Source organism: Meriones unguiculatus, chromosome 11 (genome assembly GCF_030254825.1).
Source record: "Meriones unguiculatus strain TT.TT164.6M chromosome 11, Bangor_MerUng_6.1, whole genome shotgun sequence".
Classification (NCBI taxonomy): Eukaryota; Metazoa; Chordata; class Mammalia; order Rodentia; family Muridae; genus Meriones; species Meriones unguiculatus.
In genome coordinates this window covers 6,616,903-6,637,488 of record NC_083359.1, presented here as the reverse complement: position 1 = coordinate 6,637,488, position 20,586 = coordinate 6,616,903, and the positions used below count along the sequence as shown (strand labels likewise).

Below are 20,586 nucleotides of genomic sequence, written 5' to 3'. Positions count from 1 at the left end.
AGCTTTTGCTCCATGAAAAGTCCTGTTAAAAGATAAAAGAAAACCCATAGGGAGAAAAATGTTTGCACATCACATAATAAAAGAACGATATGGAAATTAAATACAGAGTTGTCAGAGTCAGAAATAGAAAAAAAAAAAAAAAACCCTACCAAAATAACCACAAAAAAGTTGGGGCTGTAGCTCAATGGTACAGCATTTGCCTGGCACACAGCCCTGAGTTCTAGCCTTAGTACTGAAAAGGAGAGACAAAAAGAATGAACAGAATATTACCATGGAAGATCTACAGACAGCACACACACACACACACACACACACACACACACACAGACACACAGACACACACACACACACACACACACACACACCACACCACACCAAGCTCTGAAGAAGCTGGCAGTGGAAGCTCGCAGGTTGCTCGAGCTGAGTGTGACAGCCCAGTACAGCCCAGGGAAGAATCACCGGCAGCTCCTTATAAACCCGAATATACACTTGCTCTTTGACCTACCCCTGCTGCTGCAGAGAAGTGAACCCCACACGCCCTACACACAAATGTGCATACAGACACTCAAAGTCTAGGAACAAACTTTCCAGCCTCTGGCAGGGGAACAGGTTCTGACACATTTACGTTGGAGAACACTACCCAGCCATTGGGGTGGAAAGTTGATGCATGTGCCATCACTCAGCTCCAGATCAAAGCATATGCTCAATGCACAGACACCAGTCATACAGGGTTAAACAGACAACAACTCTCCCTATAGAGAATTCTGGGAAAAACACAACTACAAGGCTGGAAACCAGAGCTTTGGTGGTACTTGAGGTGGGTTTGCCTATGATAGGGCAGCATGGGAAAGTCTTTTCTGCTTGTTTTTCTGTTTTGTTTTGTTTGAGTCAAAGACTCTTTGAAGCCCTGGCTATCCTGAAACTTGCTACATAGACCAGGCTGGCCTTACACTCACCAAGATCCACCAGCTTCTGTCTCCACGCCCAGCTATACGGAAAGACTGTGGAATGTTATAGGCAGTGATGACTGCACAAACTGACATTTGCAGTAAGACTCTATACTACCAACGCAGCATCCTTAAAATGAGTTTCTAAAGTACAGCATGAATCTCTTTAAACAGAAAACTATGATACTATATGATATCCCAGAAGCCCAAGACAGAAAGTCAGACACTAGCTAAGAACGCTGAACCCCGGTGAACATTCGAGAGCATCCCCGGTAGAGGGGTAGAATATGTGTCTACTAAACTACCAGAGGCCAAATAAGAATTCTAAAAAAGGAGCTGAAGAAAAGCTTAACCATTAAAATAAAGAGGAACAACAGTGATCAGTGAAGCAAAATAGGAAAAAAAGAACAAAAAGTTAGATATTATATATGACATCAAATATATCAGAAAGCATACTCGGATAAAAATTTTAAAGATTTTAAAAAAAAAAATCTTGCTCTAAGTTGTCCAGCCTGGATAGCTCAATGATAATTACAAAAGCTCTGTCTAACAGTAGGAAGAAACTTGAAGGAAAAAAGAGAGAGAGAGGAAAAAAAAAACACTCACACAAAGCTACTTTTGAAATAGACTTTGGAGGAAAATGTCAAGCAAATCCCCTTTTGCTGTTTACCTGCACAGCTGCACATGGAAGCTGAGGTTTCATCCATGCTAGACCAGCATATTCTTTCTGAGCTGGGTCACCAGCTAGTTTTAATTAACGATATTGATTTTAGGAGAGACAGTTATAATATAATGGTAAAAATTAACTTATTCATTTTTAAGGTTCACAAAATTAAGTCAAAGATGACAAAACTTTGGGAAGGTACTAAATGTGCCGGGACAAATGGAAGACACCCCCATTCTTCTTTTACAGAGAGACAGAAAAGATAGAGGAACTTGAAACCCTAAAACATTAGCATGTATCTGATAGGCATAAACTCCAGATCTAGGGGTAAAGATTAAGAATTCTGATCATGAACACAAGAATTTGTTTCCAGACCCCAGAGAAGACAGAGAAAACAAGCCTACAAAACAATTCTCAACAAACGTGAAAGGACAGGCAAATTTTCTCTGCCACAAAAACTTCATATTGCAATAAAGAAGGTGAAATGTAAGAAAATACATTTGCTTGGGCTACAGATGAGTTGGTAGAGTGTTTGCCTAGCATGCAAAAAGCCTGGGGTTCAATCCTTGGCACTAGGAGTAGTGGAACACAACTGAAATGCCGGCATTGAGTGGGTAGAAGCAGGGAGATTGTAAGTTCAAGGTTATCCTTAGCTACTAAGAAATTTGAGGCCAGCCTGTGGTACAAGAAGCCCCGCCCATCCTTCTGCCCCCTAAATTGCAAATTTGGAATCACTTCTAAAGCACACACATTCTCAGTGTATACTCTCAGCTGTTTATTTTAAAGAGATGCAACAAAAAAGTATAAACATAATAAATAACAATGAAGAAGAAAGTATAGAAAAGAAATTAAATTAGAAAAACTCATGTAACATACTAACAAAAGGTCAAATCTTTGCAAGATTCCCTCGGGCGGGGGAGGGGAATGTGAGAAAGGACAGAAAAGCAATGTAGAACACAAGCAGTTCTTGCAGAAATTAAAAGATAAATGAAGCTCTGGAATGACAGGACTCACAAGTTCAGACAAACCGGACCAAAAACTTAGTAAAACAAAATCAAGCTAAAACTGACTCAAGAGTAAACAGAATGCATGCATAGTCCTGTCAACACAGAAGACATTCAGACAACAAATTAAATATCTTTCACAATGGAAAACAGAGGGTCCATAAATCTTACAAGTATATTTTCAGACAACTCCCTCCAAATGTTAATAGACTAATAATAATAGGAGAAGAATCAGAAGAGTTGTCAGTTGGAACCAGCATTAGTCACTGCTATTATATCCCAACTTCATGAGAAGGAAGGCATGGAGACAGGGGTGTGAGGCAGCAGCTCACAGTGTCTGCAGTCAGGAAACAAGGCACAGACAGGAGGTGGAGCCTGGCTGTAAAATCTGAAGGCCAGCCCCTTGTGAGCCATCCTTCCAGTCCCACCTCCTAAACCTTCCAAAACAGTACCACCAAGTTGAGGAGCAACTGTTCAAATAAATGAGCCGATGAGGGACATGCCACATTTAAGTCACAATTTCCAAAATGGAAAAGGACAGCATACATACACACAAACTACGTGTGTGTGTGTGTGTGTGTGTGTGAGAGAGAGAGAGAGAGAGAGAGAGAGAGTTTTATCTCAGCAATGACACTGGCACCTTATGAACAAGTTAGATTAGCTGCTGGAAAGTACACGTGGTCTAACCTCAGAAATCTCTCAATATAATTAATCATGCTGCTTAATTAAATGTCAAAGCCAAGACTATCTCATAAAAGAGAAATATTTAACACAATCTAATACATGTTTGTGAAAAATACAAAAAGGAAAATCCTGGGTTTTTAAAAAGTGCCTTACTTTCCTTACTTTCCTTGTGGAGATAATGACAAAAGTATTCTTGTGTAATTGAGAGTCAGATTCCTTTATCCAACAGTGCACAATGGAAACAGAAGAGTTATATGTTTATTTATTTGCCTATTTTTAAGATACACCCTCAGCATAGTTGAAGATGACTTTAAATTCTGATGCTCCTGATTAATTTTTACTAGAATTACAGGCATTCCTGCTTTTTATGTTGGGTTTTTGTTGTTGTTGTTGTCTTTGTTTTTTGAGACAGGGTTTCTCTGTGCAGCCCTGGCTATACTGGATTCTACTTTTAAACTAGGCTGACTTTGTTTAAAAGAGAGCAGCCTGACTCTGCCTCCCAGAGTGCTGGGATTAAAGGCATGCACCACCATATCCAGCTTGCATGCCTGCTCTTGCAATAGACATTTAAATCTGAAATGGAAAAATCTCAATAGACATAGTTTGAAGTCAAGTTGATCCTAAAATAAATTTGAAATACCATAAAGAAATGATTCTATAACCCATCTGGAAAAGGTAAGTTAGATATAAAATCAATACAATGAAACTAATGAAATCGGGGAACACTCAGAAAACCCAGTTTTAAAGTTCATTTAATGCAGTAAGGAAATTAAACCTAAAAGATCGCCAATATGTTTGTGGAAAAATATTAGAGATGAGGCAAAGATATGAGAAAAGGTTTCAATAGATAGTATTCATGGATTAACTCTGTAAACCTATCAGTTCAATCAAAAATCTGAATAAGGGGGAAGATGATAGTAGAACACATGTGATCATTGGGGTGAAAATGTTTCAGGGGGATGGGACAGAGGAGAAAGTAGGAAGAGGCTGGAGAGAAAAAAGATTAAGGGGAATAGAGGCAGAGAAGGGGACGTTAACTAAAACTAAGGAGTTTTGAAAATCCACTGCTTTGTAAGCTAGTTAAAACTTACAAGCATGAGTGGATCGTGCTGACCCAAAAGCCATGGTTTATTAGAGAAAAATTCTATTGCCAAATCCTGAACGTTGCTGGTCAAGAAGATTGTGGTGGTTTGAATGAGGATGGTCCCACAGGCTCGAATGTTTAAACACTTGGTTCCCCCTAGACAATGTAGGCTACTGCGTTTCTCTTGGTTGACTGACAGACTGTGATGTTAGGTATGGCCCCGTAGACTCATGTGTTTGAATGGTTGGTCTATAGGAGTGGCACCATGAGGAATTGTGGCTTTGCTGGAGTAGCTGTGGTCTTCTTGGAGGAAGTGTGTCACTGTGGGGGTGTGCTTTGAGGCCTCATATGCTCAAGCTATGTCCATTGTGGTACAGTCTCCTGCTGCCTGTGCATCAAGATGCAGAACTTTCAACATCTCCAGCACTATGTCTGCCTAGATGCTGCCATGCTTCCCGCTATGATGATAATGGACTAAACCCCTAAAGCTGTAAGCCAATCCCAACTACGTGTTTTCCTTTATAAGAGTTTCCTTGGTCAGGGTGTCTCTTCACAGCAATAGAAACTCTAAGACAATGACATAAAGAAATGGCAAGGCCTTATTTTTAAAGACACCATACACCTTGGTTGTAGGACATAGAAAAGTCAAACTGGAACTGACCTGGAAATTTTCTCCCTGCTAGCTAGCTTTCATGGCCAAAATATACTATGTAGGTTACTGTGAGATCAGAGCCATCAGTGATCTTATTCAGTGGTGGACCTTGCGTGCTACAATAATGACCTTCCAGGCATGATATACCCATTGGTGCAACTAGTAGTGGCATGAATATTATTGGAGGTGTGATGGCTAATCCTGGTTGTCAACTTGACTGGACCTGGAATTAACTAACACAGAAGCTACTGGGCACTCTTGTAAGGAACTTTCTTGACCATGTTACTTAAAGTGGGAAAACCTACCTTAAACATGAATAGTACGTGCTAGGAGCAGGCCAGATAAAAGGACATGGAAGAAGGAAAGTTGTTCTTTGCCTGTTTGCTCTGACTCTCACTAGCAACTTCATCTATCCTGATGTTGCAGTATTCCTTTGATGTTTTCAGAACCAGCTTCTTCAGGCTTCTGATAAAGACCAGCAGCTCTCCAGAATAACCCAGGTCTTCAGCACCAGACTGTGACTGTGGAGACATGGGGCCTCCTGGGAAGAATCAGATTGCTGGCCCCTCCAGGGCAAGACAGCCATTGTTGGATTTCCCATACCACGTCTTATAAGCCAATCTACATATTCTTTCCATCAGCTGTCTTCTTTTAGAGAATCATTACTAATACAGGAGGTAGCGCCTTTTCCTGATTAGATTTAAAGCTCACTCCATGAAGAAAGTTTATGCCTGGTGCTATAAACCTGCTCAGAAGCCCCTGGCTGGGTTGGTCACAGGCCATTCAAGTGGACCTACTACTGCTTGAACATGCTGTCAAGTTGCGTATTGAATATTTTTATTTCTACCCATAGCTTAGTGCTGCCCTGACCTTAGCCAGAGAAGCGTCTTTTAACAGGGGGAAGTGGCTGATGTAGAGTCTCGCAACTGAGAACAATTGACTGCCACCTGCCAGACCCAAAGTGAGCAATCTGCGGCCTGCCCACCTACGCTGTCTTCTGGACATGAGGTGGCCATGACACAAGCTCATGGCCACTGTGGTTCCCTGCGAAAGACTAGACGTCGACCTTCCCATGCGATTACATAAAACCATAAAACTGCTACATCCTAGCCAAGGAGCTGGTGGCAGCTGATGTTTGCAGGCACAAGGAAGTCCTTTTCTTTGGTAGGTTGCCTACAATCCAGTAAATTGTACCACAACCACGCACATGGAAGCAGCCCTAACCAAGCCCAGTGTGTCATAATGGGTAAAGGACAGATGGGGAGTGTTCCAGAATAAGTAGAAGGATAAGAAGGGTGAATGAAGGGCTAATGTGATCAAAACACGTTATATACATATAGGAAATTGACAAAGAACATTTTTAAAATTTTGAAAATGAATAGAATCTCTTAATGAGCGGACCAGGGGCATGGCTCTGTGGGTAAAAGCACTTACTGCGGAAGTGTGAGGACCTGAGTTCAGATCCCAGAAACTATGATAAAGAACTCCACCCACACTTCAGCCTGCCTGCGATCCTTCTATCCCATGCTCACTGGCAGTTCCCCAACCGGAGTCTGGCTGTCATTCTACCCATACCTGCTGTCCAAAGAAAAGTCTGAGCACTTGCCCAGACACCTAGGAATTGGCTGTTTTTACTCTATAGAAGCTCTGTTCCTCAGATTAGAAATGTCACCTAGGCCTACTTCTGAAAGCCCATTCAAACAGCAACACTGAACCCTAAGCCTGTATACACCTGTTCAACAACCTCAGATGTAGAAATAACCAGGAAACAGATGTAAACTCAAAAACCAGGAGACAAAACTCCATGCAAAGAAACACTAACAACAACCTAACTCCAGATTCCAAGGTGCCATTGCAAAAAACACAGAGAACACAAATGACTAAGACAATAGGATTCCACCAAAAATTATCACTCCCTCAGAAAAGCCACCTGGACAGTCTAAGAGAAGATGATTTCAAAGTAGCAGTAATTAATATGTTCAAGGAATTCAAGACATATATGAATAAATGCTGAAACTCTGACCATAAAAACACAGTTGAATGAAGTTATAAAAGCAGCTCAATATAAGAAAATAGAATTTACAAAAAATATAGACTTTCTGAAGAAACTCCAAAATGAAATAAAACATGACATGAAAAATTCAGGAAAGGAAAAAAAAAAAAAAAAACCTGAGAGATAAGTCTCAACAATAGATTGGATCAAATGGAGGAGAGAATGTCAGGTCGTGAACACAAGATAGGGGAAAGAGGTCACTTCAGGAAAGAAAATGTTAAATGTAAATACAGACACACAGGCATGCATGTACCCATGCATGCACACGCACACACGCACACACACACGCACACGCACACACAGACACCATACAGGCACTCTGGAACAATATAAAATGACCAAACTGTAAGTAATAAAAAGAGAAGTAAGTATGGAAAGAGAGGAAGCCTTGGGTCAGCAGAACACATCAATAACCTACAGGAAGAGGTGTCTGTTACGGTTCAAGAAGTCTCTAATGCACCACACAGGACAGTGATAAGTACTCCCCCTTTCTGGAGACTGTTCAAGGCTGCTCTAGAAGCTGGGGTTCAGACACAGTTGGAAGGTCAGAAGGTTCTAAGAATTGTGGAGAACATCTGATTGCCTGGAAATTGAAAGAGATACAGGAGGAAAGATAGCCACTGACGAAACACTGCCATGCCCCAGGCTCCAGGGCACAGCAGGAGGCACTGGCTTCAGCAAAAAGGCCCAGCAACAGGCTGGACAGAGGAAGCTGTGTGTCAGCCTCAGCTTCCACAATGAAAGCCAAAAATCACTCCATATCTAGCCCCAGCCCTCTCCACCATGTTCAAGGGATGAGTCACCATGGTGACAGGCACTGTGTAGGTGACACTGGGTACAAGTCATGACTTTTTAATTTTCTTTTAATTTCACACTCAGCAGACTAAAACCAAAGCAGGGACCAGGCAAACTGCTACAAAACTGGTGCTGTGTTCTATTTATAAGCCCAGAGGAACAAGTGACACCACCCACAGAAACCTTGATTGTCACAGTGTCATACATATTTGGTGGTGCTTGGTCACAATAGTTACCTAAAATGTGTTCATGAAAGAACAGCTTCCCAAGATCCTGTGGAGGAAAATTATTCGGTGGAGAAATGAGCTAGGGGAAGGCTGGATGTGAGTCCTGCCGCAACATCAAATAAGTCCTGCAGTATGAACTGTGGTTTAATCTTAGCTATCCTGCCACACAGGACGAAATGGATTCCTGTTATACATGCAGGCGATGGGTAACGTGTGCGCGGCTTCGCTGGCGTGCTCTCCTTTTGGACGGTGTAGCCCATGCTGACTTTGAACTTAAGATCTTCCAGCGTCAGCCTCCTGAGGACTGTAATTACAGGCACACTGACTTTGGTATTAAGGAAATCAACCTATGAGGATTGGGCATCTTACCCAGGGTCCTCCTTCTTACTTAGCTTCTTTACGTGTACAGATTTTAGTATGTTTATCCTATATTTTATGTCTAATACCCACTTATAAGTGAGTATATACCATGTGTGTCTTTCTGCTTCTGGGACATCTCACTCAGGATGATCTTTTTTAGTTTCATTCATTTGCCTGCAAATTTCATGATTTCCTTGTTTTTAATTGCTGAGTGGTATTCCATTGTGTAAATGTACCACGATGTCTGTATCCATTCCTAAAGGCAAACTGGATAGACATTGGAAGAGGGAGAAAACGGGGAAGAGGACAGGAGCCTACCACAGACTACCCAGCAGGGTATCAAAGCAAATACTGAGACTCCTAGCCAAATTTTGGGAAAAGTGCAGGGAATCTTATGAAAGAAGGGGAGATAGAAAGACCTGGAGGGGAGAGGAGCTCCACAAGGAGAGCATCAGAATCAAATCTTTTCTGAGACTGATACTCCAGCCAAGGACCATGCATGGAGATAACCTAGAACCCCTGCACAAATGTAGTCCATGGCAGCGCAGTCTCCAAGGGGTTTTCCCTCGTAAGGGGGACAGGGGCTGTCTCTGACATGAACTCAGTGGCTGGCTCTTTGAATACGCCCCCCTAAGGGGTGGGGATGGGGGAGAGCAGCCTTACTAGGCCACAGAGGAAGACAATGCAGCCAGGCCTGATGAGACCTGATAGGCTACGGTCAGATGGAAGGGGAGGAAGACCTCCCCTATCAGTGGACTAGGAGAGGGGCGTGGGAGGAGAAGAGGGAAGGAGGATGGGATTGGGAGGGGGCTACAGCTGGGATACAAAGTGAATAAACTGTAATATATGAAAAATAAATAAATAGGGAAGAAATTAATCAACCTATGTATAGAAGATATACTCATGATCATTCCAGGATACAATGACTAGAAATCATTTTTTAATGATTTTTTTAATACAAAGTACTATTTTAAAAATGGAGAGAAAGAGAAAGGGAAGAGGAAGAGATGAGAGAGGGAGGGCAGGAAAGAAACAGCTGAAGAAAGAGGTAGTGAGGGCAAGGCGACGGACAGGAAGACTCTCCATCACGAAGCTCAGAAAGCCTGTCGTCAGAATCTGGGCCAACCTGGGTAGGCTTAAACACACATTATTTACGTTATGTAAGTAATGAGTATGGAGATGTCTAGGGTAGTATGAGAGAATTGCTGGCAGGAAGCAAACAATGCTAAAGTATATGTGTGTGTGTGTGTGTACATGTATACACATGTGTAAGTGTTATGTGTGGTTGTGAATGTGTCTGAGTGTGTGGATACATACATGTGTGCATGTGTCCTCATGTTCATGTGTATGCACATGTGCCTGCTTATGCATGTGCGCATGTATGTGATGGGAGCGTGCAAACCAGCAGGGTAAGAATGTCATTTTGAGATATGGAGAGGAACTAAATCCAAAGAGAAGGGCTGGGGACAGTGGTCCATTTCCTTAAAGAACCTAAAGTGGATGGTTTAAATGCATGAACTTCTATCGAGTTAGGTGGTAAAATTTAATGCTATTTATCTCACATGTTGAAAACATTTTAGTATAAAAAGCTACACACACACACACACACACACACACTCAGACATATACGTGTGTGTGTGTATGAAGAAGGGCTGGAGAGATAGCTCAGTAGTTAAGACCCTTTGCTGACCTCTCAGAAGGTCAAGGTTCTGTTCTGTGCTGGGTTTTATGTCCACTTGACATAAGCTAGCATCATCTGAGAGGAGGCCATCTCAACTGAGAAAATACCTGTGTAAGATCAGGCTGTAGGCAAGTCTGTAAGGCATTCTCTTAATTAGTGATTGACTGGAGGGCCCAGATCACTGTGGGTGGGGCCATCCCTGGCTGGTGGTCCTGGGTTCTATAAGAGAGCAGGCTGAGCAAGCCATGAGGGGCACATCAGTTAAGCAGTGCTCCTCCATGGCCTCTGCGTCAGCTCCTGCCTCCCGGTTCCTGCCTGGACTTCCTTTGATGATGAACAGTGATATGGAAGTGTTTCATATCAAATAAGCCCTTTCTTCCTCAAGTTGCTTTGGTAATTGTGTTTCATCACAGAAATAGAGACCCTAACTAAGACAGGTTCCCAGCAACCACCGTTGGCTCACAACCATCTGTAACTTCCGTTCCAAGGGAGCTAGCTGATGCTTTCTTCTGGCCCCTGCAAGTACCAGCCGTTCTTGCAGTCCGTAAATGTGCAAGCACAACATTCAAACACAGACAATAAAAATAAGCAAATCTCTTTTCTAAAAAGAGGCACACATATGCATACACACACACAAAAAGGCAGGCTAAGGTATGTGTCATTGCAACTGCCAGACCCCGCTGCTCTCAAGTTCCCAGTTCCTCTACAATGAACAGTGTGTGCTTTGTGCCAGGAATGGCAAAGGCAGCCAGGAACCAAGAACAGAGACAGGTCCCACAGTTACAGAGTGTCAGTCCCAAGGTAAAGCAAACAGTGGCCTGACAGGTAAAGGGACAGGAGTGCACAAAAGAGAATGTACCCAGTGCTGCCCGTACAGACTAGGGATGGCTAAGACTGTGATTACTAAGATGTGGTTGCATAAAAGCAATACAAAAGGAACAGCGTATATACTGGGTGTGATACGGTAATAAACAAAACAACCTACAAATAACATCCCTTCCTATCACTAGTGTTAGCCAAAGGACTAATTCGTAAAATGAAACTCTAAAGTACTGTGTCTTTTTCCTCAAACATAGCTCTAAAATGGGAATTTTCATGTCGTCTCTAAAATATCTTAACATTACCTTAAGTCTCTAATCCAAATCCTACCAGCTTTTCATTGTTCTCTGAGATTTTCAGACAGCAGGAAACTTTCTTAGGGTATTTTCCAGTCCTCCTGGGTTAATATCTCCCTCTCAGAGGGAAGGTGTCTAAGCCTCAAATACCCTGGCATTTACCATACTAAATTATTAGGTGCATATTTCTTCCATCCTCCAAATAAACAATGCTCTGCTCCCTTTTGTTTTATTTTATTTTATTTTGTTTTGTTTTGTTTTTAATATGGAGCTGAGGGTTGAAGTCAGGACCTTGTTTATACACAGCAAGCACACATTACCACTAAACTCTGCCACTAGCCTTTGTAATTTTTTTTCTCGTGTGTGTAGCATAGGCAAGTACATGGGTTTGAGCATGTATGTGCATATTTGTGTGTGTGTAGGTTTGCACACACAGGTGTGTGTAGAAGCCAAAGGTCAACACTGGTACTCTTCTGTCCCTCTCCCCTTTAATTTTTGAGGCAGCGTCTCTCACTGAATCCAGCCACACTCACTTTACAACATTAGATCATCAGCAAGCCCCAGAGATCCTCTAGTCTCTGCCCATCTGGCACTGGGATCCTAAGTGTGTGCGCTGCTGCTGCTGCTGCTGCTGCAGTTTTTCTTTTTCCCACATGGGTGCTGAGAATGCAGAGTCAGGTCTTCATGTTGACACAGCCAGCACTTCACCAACTAAGCCTTCTCCCAGGCCTTGTGGGCATCTAAGATGTCTCCCAAACTGTTTATGCTCTCTCCATTTATGACAGTTGGAGCAGGCTGGGAAGAAGGACTTTCCCTCCAATGGCTGTGTGAACAGCACAGGTGCTGGCTGACTGCTGTCGCTGTCTGAGAGTTAAGCCATATCCCACAACCCTCATGTTGAAGTAGTCTCAACTGTACCTCAGGACATAGGCAGGGTTAGGGCGCAGCTCAAACTACTGTAAATGGAGTCCCAAAGAGAAGAGGAGACAGGAACAGGCAGGCATGGAGACATTACATGCAGCCTGAGAAGACTCCACCTACAAGCTGGGCGACAGGCTGTGGAGGGAGCAGCTCAGCTGGCAATCTTGAGCTCCGGTTTCCAAGCCAGGAAGTGAAAACCATGTATATTCCTATGGCTTGAGTATGGAACCAGGGCTCCCTGTAGAGACCAGCTACCCCAGAGACCAGCTGGGGTAGCCCACACAGGGGCATCTCTATGCTCTATCTTAAAGCTGTTTCCCCAGTTTTCAGGGGCCCTAGGGCTATGTGGACTATTACCACCAGAGCCACAGAATGGAGTTTAAAGTGCTCCATCCCTGGGCACACTGTCCCTCTGCTCAAAGGCTCAGCTCCTCTTATTAGCCACAGTGTCATCCCATCTACTGACTGACACAGCAGATCAGCATCTTCCATGATTCCTGGAGAATGGTCCTCTGGCTGGGGCTGGGGCATCTCTTACATGGGTATGCATGAACTCAGTGACCCTCCAAGGTCACTTTCTGGCCCATGGCTCTGGGCACAGCTGTAAAAATAGACTTACAATTACAGAAAGAGGTTTGTAAATATAGGTCTTGAGGACAAAACTCTGTGACACAGAAGATGACAAATACCCAGTGCATATTTGTGTGACTTGCAGATTTTCCCTGGGAAAGCCTGGCCCTGGGAGCCTGCAAACACGAATGTGGGAGTAATTTGGTCTGTTGAGGACGCCGCCGCAGCTCAGACATGATCATCCCTTTCCTGTGCCCTTGACATTTTGAGCAACATGTCATCAGTCATTCCCTAAGGCCCATGGGGGCCGAATCCAGGGAGGCTCTACACACCATGCCCACACACACGGCCCTTGTGGAAAATAGTGTAGTGTCTGATAAGAACCTACACATAGCCTCATGTGTGTTTCATCATTGCTAGACTACTTAGGATCTACCATACCACTGATGTGCTACTGTTTAGGAAATAATGACCAGAAAACAAAACAAAATCCAGCCACACTGAACATGTTCAGGAGGAATGGAATTTTTTTTTTTCAAGTTTCTGATCAGTGCTGGTTGACTCTGCTGCTATAGAAGATGGACCAGGCTGCCCTCTGACGGGAGGATGCAGTTCCTCATCACCCACATGGAACAGAAGAGCCCTCTTGTCCTATTGTGACCTGTTACAACGCTTTACGGATAAGAGGTGAACACCAATGTTCCCCCGCCTCCCTGCCAGTAAGTCCCCCTTCTTTCTCAACTGACAAGCCATAGTGCTGTAGGAATAGGAGTGCGTGTACGCAACACACACACACAAGTATGCTACCCAAAATCTGCTAGTGTGCCACCCAGACACTTTGAACAAAGCAAAGAAGTAGCAAGAGGTTTAGGAATCAGCCTTCCCCAAGATTTCCCTGTCTGACTAAAAGCAGAGACTTCTGGAAACAGAACTGCCATAAATCCCTCTGCAGGAAGTTTGTCAGCAAGAAGACAGAAAGTGGGTGTCAAGAGGGGCCTGAGCAGACTGACTTTACTGACAGAGCCCTTTTCTTCCTCCTGATTTCTTACTTAGAGACATTCCCACAACTCTCTGACATAGGAGTCCCAAGGCCCTTTCCCTTCATTTGTTTTTGGGGAGTTGGGGTATGTAGATTTCTAAGATGGGGCCTCTCTGTGTAGCCCTGGCTATCCCAGAATTTTTTAAGTAGACCAGGCTGGCTATGAACTCTGCCTGCCTCTGCCTTCTAAGTACCGGCATTAAAGGTCTATACAACCATGCCCTTCCACTTCCCATCTCTTCATCTCCTGACTAATTATTCTCTGTTGAGATCCTCTATAAAAACTAGACAGAGGCTCACACCTGTAATCCGAGAACATGGGAGGCTGAGGCAGGAGAACTGACGTGCACTTGAGGTCAACCTCTTCATAAAGGCACATGTTCATAAATTCTGCTTCTCTTCAAGTCTGATTTCCAATGCCCCGGTGGTGGTGTGGGGGTTAACAATAATGATAAAGGAAAAGGCTTACTGGGCTCTGAAGTCTTCTTGGACTAGAAGCCATGGCTGACTGATCTGGGGGCCACACGAGGGCTGAGGCTGGGGCTGTGGGGTGCGATGGCTGTGATGAGACTTCTAAGGCTAGGGCTGAAGGGACAAGCTGTCCCAGGAGCCCTAGAGTGTGCGGTCTCAAAAGCATCATGGCAGAAGATGAACTGCAGCCCCCAGAGCCCGCAGTGGGGATCTGCCTTCTCTCTGTGCCAGGCAGACTCCCCACTCTGAAGGGAATCTCTACTCTCAAGTCCACATAGAAGCCAATAAATCATCCCATAACAGGCTGAGCCAGGAGAGGACACATTTGAACGTGTTTATTGTTTATCTTCCTGGTGTTGCTCTTGCATCTGCAATTCTGTGTGTGTGTGTGTGTGTGTGTGTGTGTGTGTGTGTGTGTCTGTCCTTCTACACGTGTACTACACGTGCATAGAGAGGACAAAGCTTGATACAGGTGTCTTCCTCCACCACTCCACCTTTTTAAGTCGATCAACAGCAATATATATATATATGTGCATACCTGTGTGTTATATGTATGTAATGCATGCAAGTGGGTGTGAAGATGCATGCACAGACCAAAATAGGTGCTGGGGGTCATATTCTACTGCTCTCCACCTTGCAGCCCTGTGAAAGCATCTTTCTCTGGACCCGACGCTCACCTTCTGGGCTCCACCGCCTGATTGAGCGATGAGCTCCTGGTCTTTGCTGTCCCTGTTGCCCAATGCTGGGTTACAGGATGCACACATAGCCATGCCCAGCTTTGCACACGGTTGTTGAAGATTAAAACTCAGGTCCTCATGCTTGCACAGCCAGTGCTACTCAGGGAGCCATGTCCTCAGACTCCTCCAGTATATTTTTTGGAACAGAGTCTCCCACTGAACTTGGAGCTCACTAATTCAACTGCATGGACTGGTTAGTGAGCTCCCACACCTGGCTCATGCCAAGGCATGACGCATCCTTCTGAGCTCTGAAGCTGCCCTCAAAGTTTCTTCTATTTCCTTGAAATGTCTTTATTATTCTTCAAGAATTTGTTCCCTTGGTTTTCACAAAGAGAACCTGCTCTCAGTGCTCACCTACTTTTGCCATATCCCAGAATGCTTTGTAACCTGGAAGTAATGTTTTCTTTCTGGGAATCCTTCCTTTTCATCTGGATTTAGGCTTCTCTCATTGGCTTCCTAGAACAGTTTTCCCTCCTTCCTCCACAGCACCACGTCCTTCAGTGAGCCATGAATTCCTCTGTTCTCACAGTCAGGTGCACGTCAGCCCCTGCTCAGGGCAGCCAGCAGTGCCAAGCGGAAGGGATCGGAGAAAATAGGGTTAAAGTAGTCAGGTGAGGAGCTGAGAGGGTCCTGCATCTGAATGCTGATCCTTCCCTACCCACAAAGGCAAATCAAGAACCCATCTCAGGCCTCCAATCTGTGGCCAGCAGGAACAAGCTGTCCTTAAACTACACACAGCACTTCCCTTGAGTATTCGGGAAGGCACCATTCTCGTCACAGGAACTGACAAACAATCCCAAACCCATAAAAAGGAAAAAAAAAAAAATGAAGCCCTGCCCTCATTTCCAGATATGCCGGACAGAATCCTGATCTGAGCCTCAATGGCTGTGGTAGAGCTTCAGTCTCCAGCAGCTGGCTTTTATCCCCTTGAGCCTTGGAAGGACTCAGACTCCTTCATCAAACAGCATCGGCCTAGGACCTCAGCCTCCATATTGTAAGGAAGTCAGTCCCAAATAGTGTGGCCACATGAGGGTGTCTGACCAACAACTCCACTGAAGTCCTGCATGGAGAGCCAGGACTGACGGACAGGTAGGAGCATGGACAAGCCTTCATTTGCCTGACAGCCTCGGCATGTAAACATGTAAACGGATGACGGCCCCGAGTGGGTGCAGCAAGTGGTGCTGTTCCAAGTGTTGGCCAAAGATGACTGAAACAGCTACCACGTAAAAGCTGACCGTGTTTTAGGGCAGGATCCAGGGGCATTCACTCAGGCCACGTTCTGCCCCAAATCTTCCAAGGCCTGATTGATACTCTGATGCAGGATGCTCCTAGATCTGCCCTAGTGTCTTAGTGGTATCTCTGAGAAGATCCCGGCACTAACTACTTCTTTGGCATTAAAATGACTGCCGAGAGGTAAGAGACGGAGAGAGACTGACATAATACAATAATTTTCTTTCATAAAATACACTTAACGGAAGAAGACAGGCTAAACGTTATGTCACTTCTCCTGTGGAAACTCAAAATATCTTGAACTATCTCAGGAAACGACACTAAAATTTTGCAAATTTAGGAGAACACCCTTATGTGGATTGAGTGAAGTAGGTCAAGGAATTTCAGAAATGCAGAGCAGTGCGGTGAGATTAGCAGTCGGGAGCCCGTGCTTCTCCTGGGCTGTTTCCAAGTGGAAGCCGCTTAGCTGCTCCGAGAGGCCCAGTTCCCATGTATGTTGAGTAAGGAAACTGGGCACAATGACATCTAAAAGGATCCTTCCAGCCTAATGAATATTCATGTGTGGAAATCAAGCTCCCACTGTGCAGCAAACCCAAGCTTCGCAGAGAAGAAAGCTCCTGAGAGCTTGGGAGGTCAGCAGACAGGGAGAGGTCAGGACCCATGGGAAAGAAGCAGAATTTCCACTCCTGGAAAAACATGCCATCATAAACCACTCCCCATGCAGCTGTTTTCCAAACCCAGCTGCCCCCTGCGCTCCAAAGAGCAAGGCAAGGGGGCCATTAGAATCCCAACCACCACATCACCAACCCTGGAAGGGAAAGTTGCTGAGCATGGGTGGACAGGCTAACTCTGTTACTGAACAGTCTAAGGGTAGAACTGGGCTCAAAGCCCCAAGGACACTACCAGACAGGCCATGCTTCCACTCCCCTCATCTCTCGGTGGGGCGGGAGGGGAACTACATTCTTTAGGAGACCATACCTTCACACAGAAGCCCATATGCTCAATGCTCCCAGCAGAAGGGTGATTTCCTTCTTTCCAACAGCAGCATCTACAGCCCCAGAACTGGATGTCACCAGCAATATGAAGGAAACAATGTCCTTCCACACAGTTCTCCACCTTACTCCCCAGAACCTGGGACTATGATCCCTTCCACAGCAAAGCCATGGCACAGATGTGCTGAAGAACTTAGGTGAAAACAAACTCCTAGACTGACCAGAGGATTCTGCGGTCGTGCAGAAGTCCTGCAGAATGTGAGAGGACTCCCGGAGCTATGACCACACAGGGGCCTGAGTGAATGCCATGAAGAGCCAGAAAGTGCAGGCTCTGAGGTGGAAGAGGGGGCCTTGAGGCAAGTGGAGCTCTCAGGAGGAAAATCCAAGAGAAGTAATTCTTCCCGGAGACCCTAGGAAGGAACACCAGCCACCAACACCTTGACATCAGTTTGTGAGATGGATGGCAATGTTCTAGCTATGAGAACTGTGAAATGACACACCCATGCCGCTTTGGCTGTTACTAAGATTGGGGCAGTTTGCACAGCAATGGAAGACATGATTCCCTAGCTGGAAAAATTTGGTCACTTTTTTTCTGGTTTTCCAACCAGGGATACACAAGAATCCATGTAGATGTTTTCTGTGACTTTATCAAGAGTTGAGGTGATATGGTCATAGCAAGAGAAGAGGTTCATTTTCACATGACTTAGTTTGGGAGGTTCTTGTCAACTCTGTGGCTTTGGCCTGTGGTGGAGACACGTGGAGGGGACAAACTATACACCTGACAACCAGGAGGCAAAGGGAGAAAAAGATGGGGCCAGGTCCCTACTGTCCTCATGGTCTCAGTGAGCACAACGTCTTCCATTTCCCCACTTTCTTCAGGCTCCACCTCCAGATAGCTCCAGATAGGACCAATCCTTGAAACCAGGAGCCACTGGAAAATAGTCAACAGCCAAATGGCAGTCATAGCCATCCCTAGAGCTAAGGTGAGATATATCTCACACTCAACAGACCAAGAGTGGAACCAAGCAGCTTACTGACGAAAGGCAGGAGACCATCATGACTGTCACGGAGGCTAGAAGACGGAACACAGACAAACATGAAATTTCTCTGAGAACAAATAAAATGCCCAGAGAAACCTGATTTCTAGTTGTACCACTACAATGATGTATATAATATATATTGCAATATATATTATATATATAATGTATGTATGTATGTGTATATATATATGCATATACATAGCCATTTTAACACTGCTTTCCTAAGGTCAGCTCTTAGTGAGAAAGGGAAACATGGAAAAGGGTGTGCATGGGTATGGGTTTAACAAGACTGGATTTTCTAGACAATTTTCTGATCTGCCTTTGGGGACTAATGAAGACCTCCTGTATTATGCCAGAGGTGCAGAGACTAGGAGGCTTCTTACCTCATGTTCTGAGATCAACTCTAGTTCCCTCAGGCCTCCAAGACAGAAGCTGCCCAGGTCTGCACGAGAGCCTGTGACAGCCCAGGGACTTCTTGATTTGTAGATGGCTGTCCCACTGTGTCATTTACCTCTATGTCCTTTACTTCAGATGGTATGAGTCTACGCCCAAATATCCTTTTCTCTAGAACACACAGTCACATGAGGGTAAGGCACAGACTACTGACTTCATCCAAACCCCATTGTCTGCAGGGACCCAACTTCAAAATCAGGTGCATGTATTGGGAGTTAGACTGCAGCAGTAGGGGAAGGGACATCACTCAAGCCAAGGTGGTTCCTTGTCTGTTGGTACTCTTTTTCCTTCATCCATTGTCATAGTCTTCTTGTAGTTTACAAAGTAAAACAAGTAAGTTTTTTTAAAAGTCACCAGAAAGCTATGGAATTAAGCTATAAGAATGGGACTGGATGACTGTGGAGAAAAGGAAACTATGCTGCAGGGTGGCCAACAAAGCAAAAACCACAGCCAGAAACTGGAAGGCTTTTCTAGTCCTTCCTCCTAAGGACCTGGAGAGATGGAAAGTTAGGGACAGAGGATGCTGTCTCAGGGGGATTCCAGACTCTGGTCACAATTTACAGCAGCCGAAACAGGTGAAGGAAGGGAATGACATGCAGCCAGTATGCACAAGATTCTCACATATGTCTGGCCTGAATGTTGCTAGAAGCACAAACTCAGCTGGTACTTTTCAATCCTAGGATTTCTGTGCCCACACACCATAGGCTATTGCATAGCCAAAGACTTGCTACAACTTGGCATAAGGCTCCTTGTCTTCCTTCCAAGCTCAAGTAAATCCTGGCATCTCAAAATGTACTTAAGGAAGAACTGACCCAGTCCTCATACAGGGGATGTCAGTGGAGGCAAGCAAGCAGCATTAGCGGCAGCCAAGCCATGGAAAGTGCCTGCATGCACCTTACTTATTAGTAAGAGTGGCTCATTAAAAGTAGAGCTACCTCAAATCAGATGTACTATTTAGCAAAGGCTGATGATATCTACTAGATAAATCTACAAGTCCCCCCAGACAAGGGCAAGATACAAAGGAATAAATAACACAAGCAGCTATAACACCCCGTGTGCCAACAGATAGGGCACCCTGCTATAGGAAACACGGTCACGAGTCATTTCCTTGAAAAGTCTGCTAGCTTCAAGCCATTACAGACTGTTCTTACCAGAAAGGCTATTCTGGAAAGCCTCTTTTTCTCCCTAAGAACATAAATCTAGAAGAAGGGGGGGGGGAACACATGAGGATATATTCAACAGCAGAAGTCCATGACTACCAAGAGACTATGTACCAAGGACTACAGTTTGAGTCCACTGTATTCTATTTGGGTCATGGCCACTGCTGCCAGCACCTGGTCCTCAGTGCTCACACATGTCTATGGAGCAGGCATTATCCAGACTGGCTGAGATATTCACAGCCTGGAGCAGTGGCTGAAAAGCACATCACAGGCTGGGGCATCCAATTCATGGCATATATCTAGCTTTTTCACAAAACACTACCTCATTATTTTCTAATCTAAACATAATTATCCTAACAAACCCTGGCATGACCTCCAGGCCCTCCACAGATACCAATCCCAGGAGGTGTGAGCGCCTAAGATAAAGTCCTTGCACGTGAGCCATGTACATCATCCATTAGACACCATCCTCTCTTAATTGCAGGCACCATCCAGCACAATGAGAACACTAGGCAAATATCACTATGCTGAGTAGTCTGGGGGATAATGCCAACTAAGAAAAGTCTGGGTTGGTGATGTGGCTCAGTGGTAGGACGGTTGTCTAGCATGCACCTTGTTTTAAATCTGAGTGGTAGAGATCAGGGAAGAGAGAAGATCAAGTGTGCACCTGCTTAGGGCTGATGTTTTGTTTTTTTCCCAAATATTTC

The 20,586-nt window shown here is 44.6% G+C and overlaps 1 protein-coding gene across 6 annotated transcripts in view; it reads right to left on the bottom strand.

Annotated features, from left to right (window-relative positions):
* The window catches only part of Arhgap44 (Rho GTPase activating protein 44), a 152,082-nt gene that overhangs the window by 72,959 nt on the left and 58,537 nt on the right, over positions 1–20,586 (bottom strand). The gene's annotated exons all lie outside the window — the stretch shown is intronic.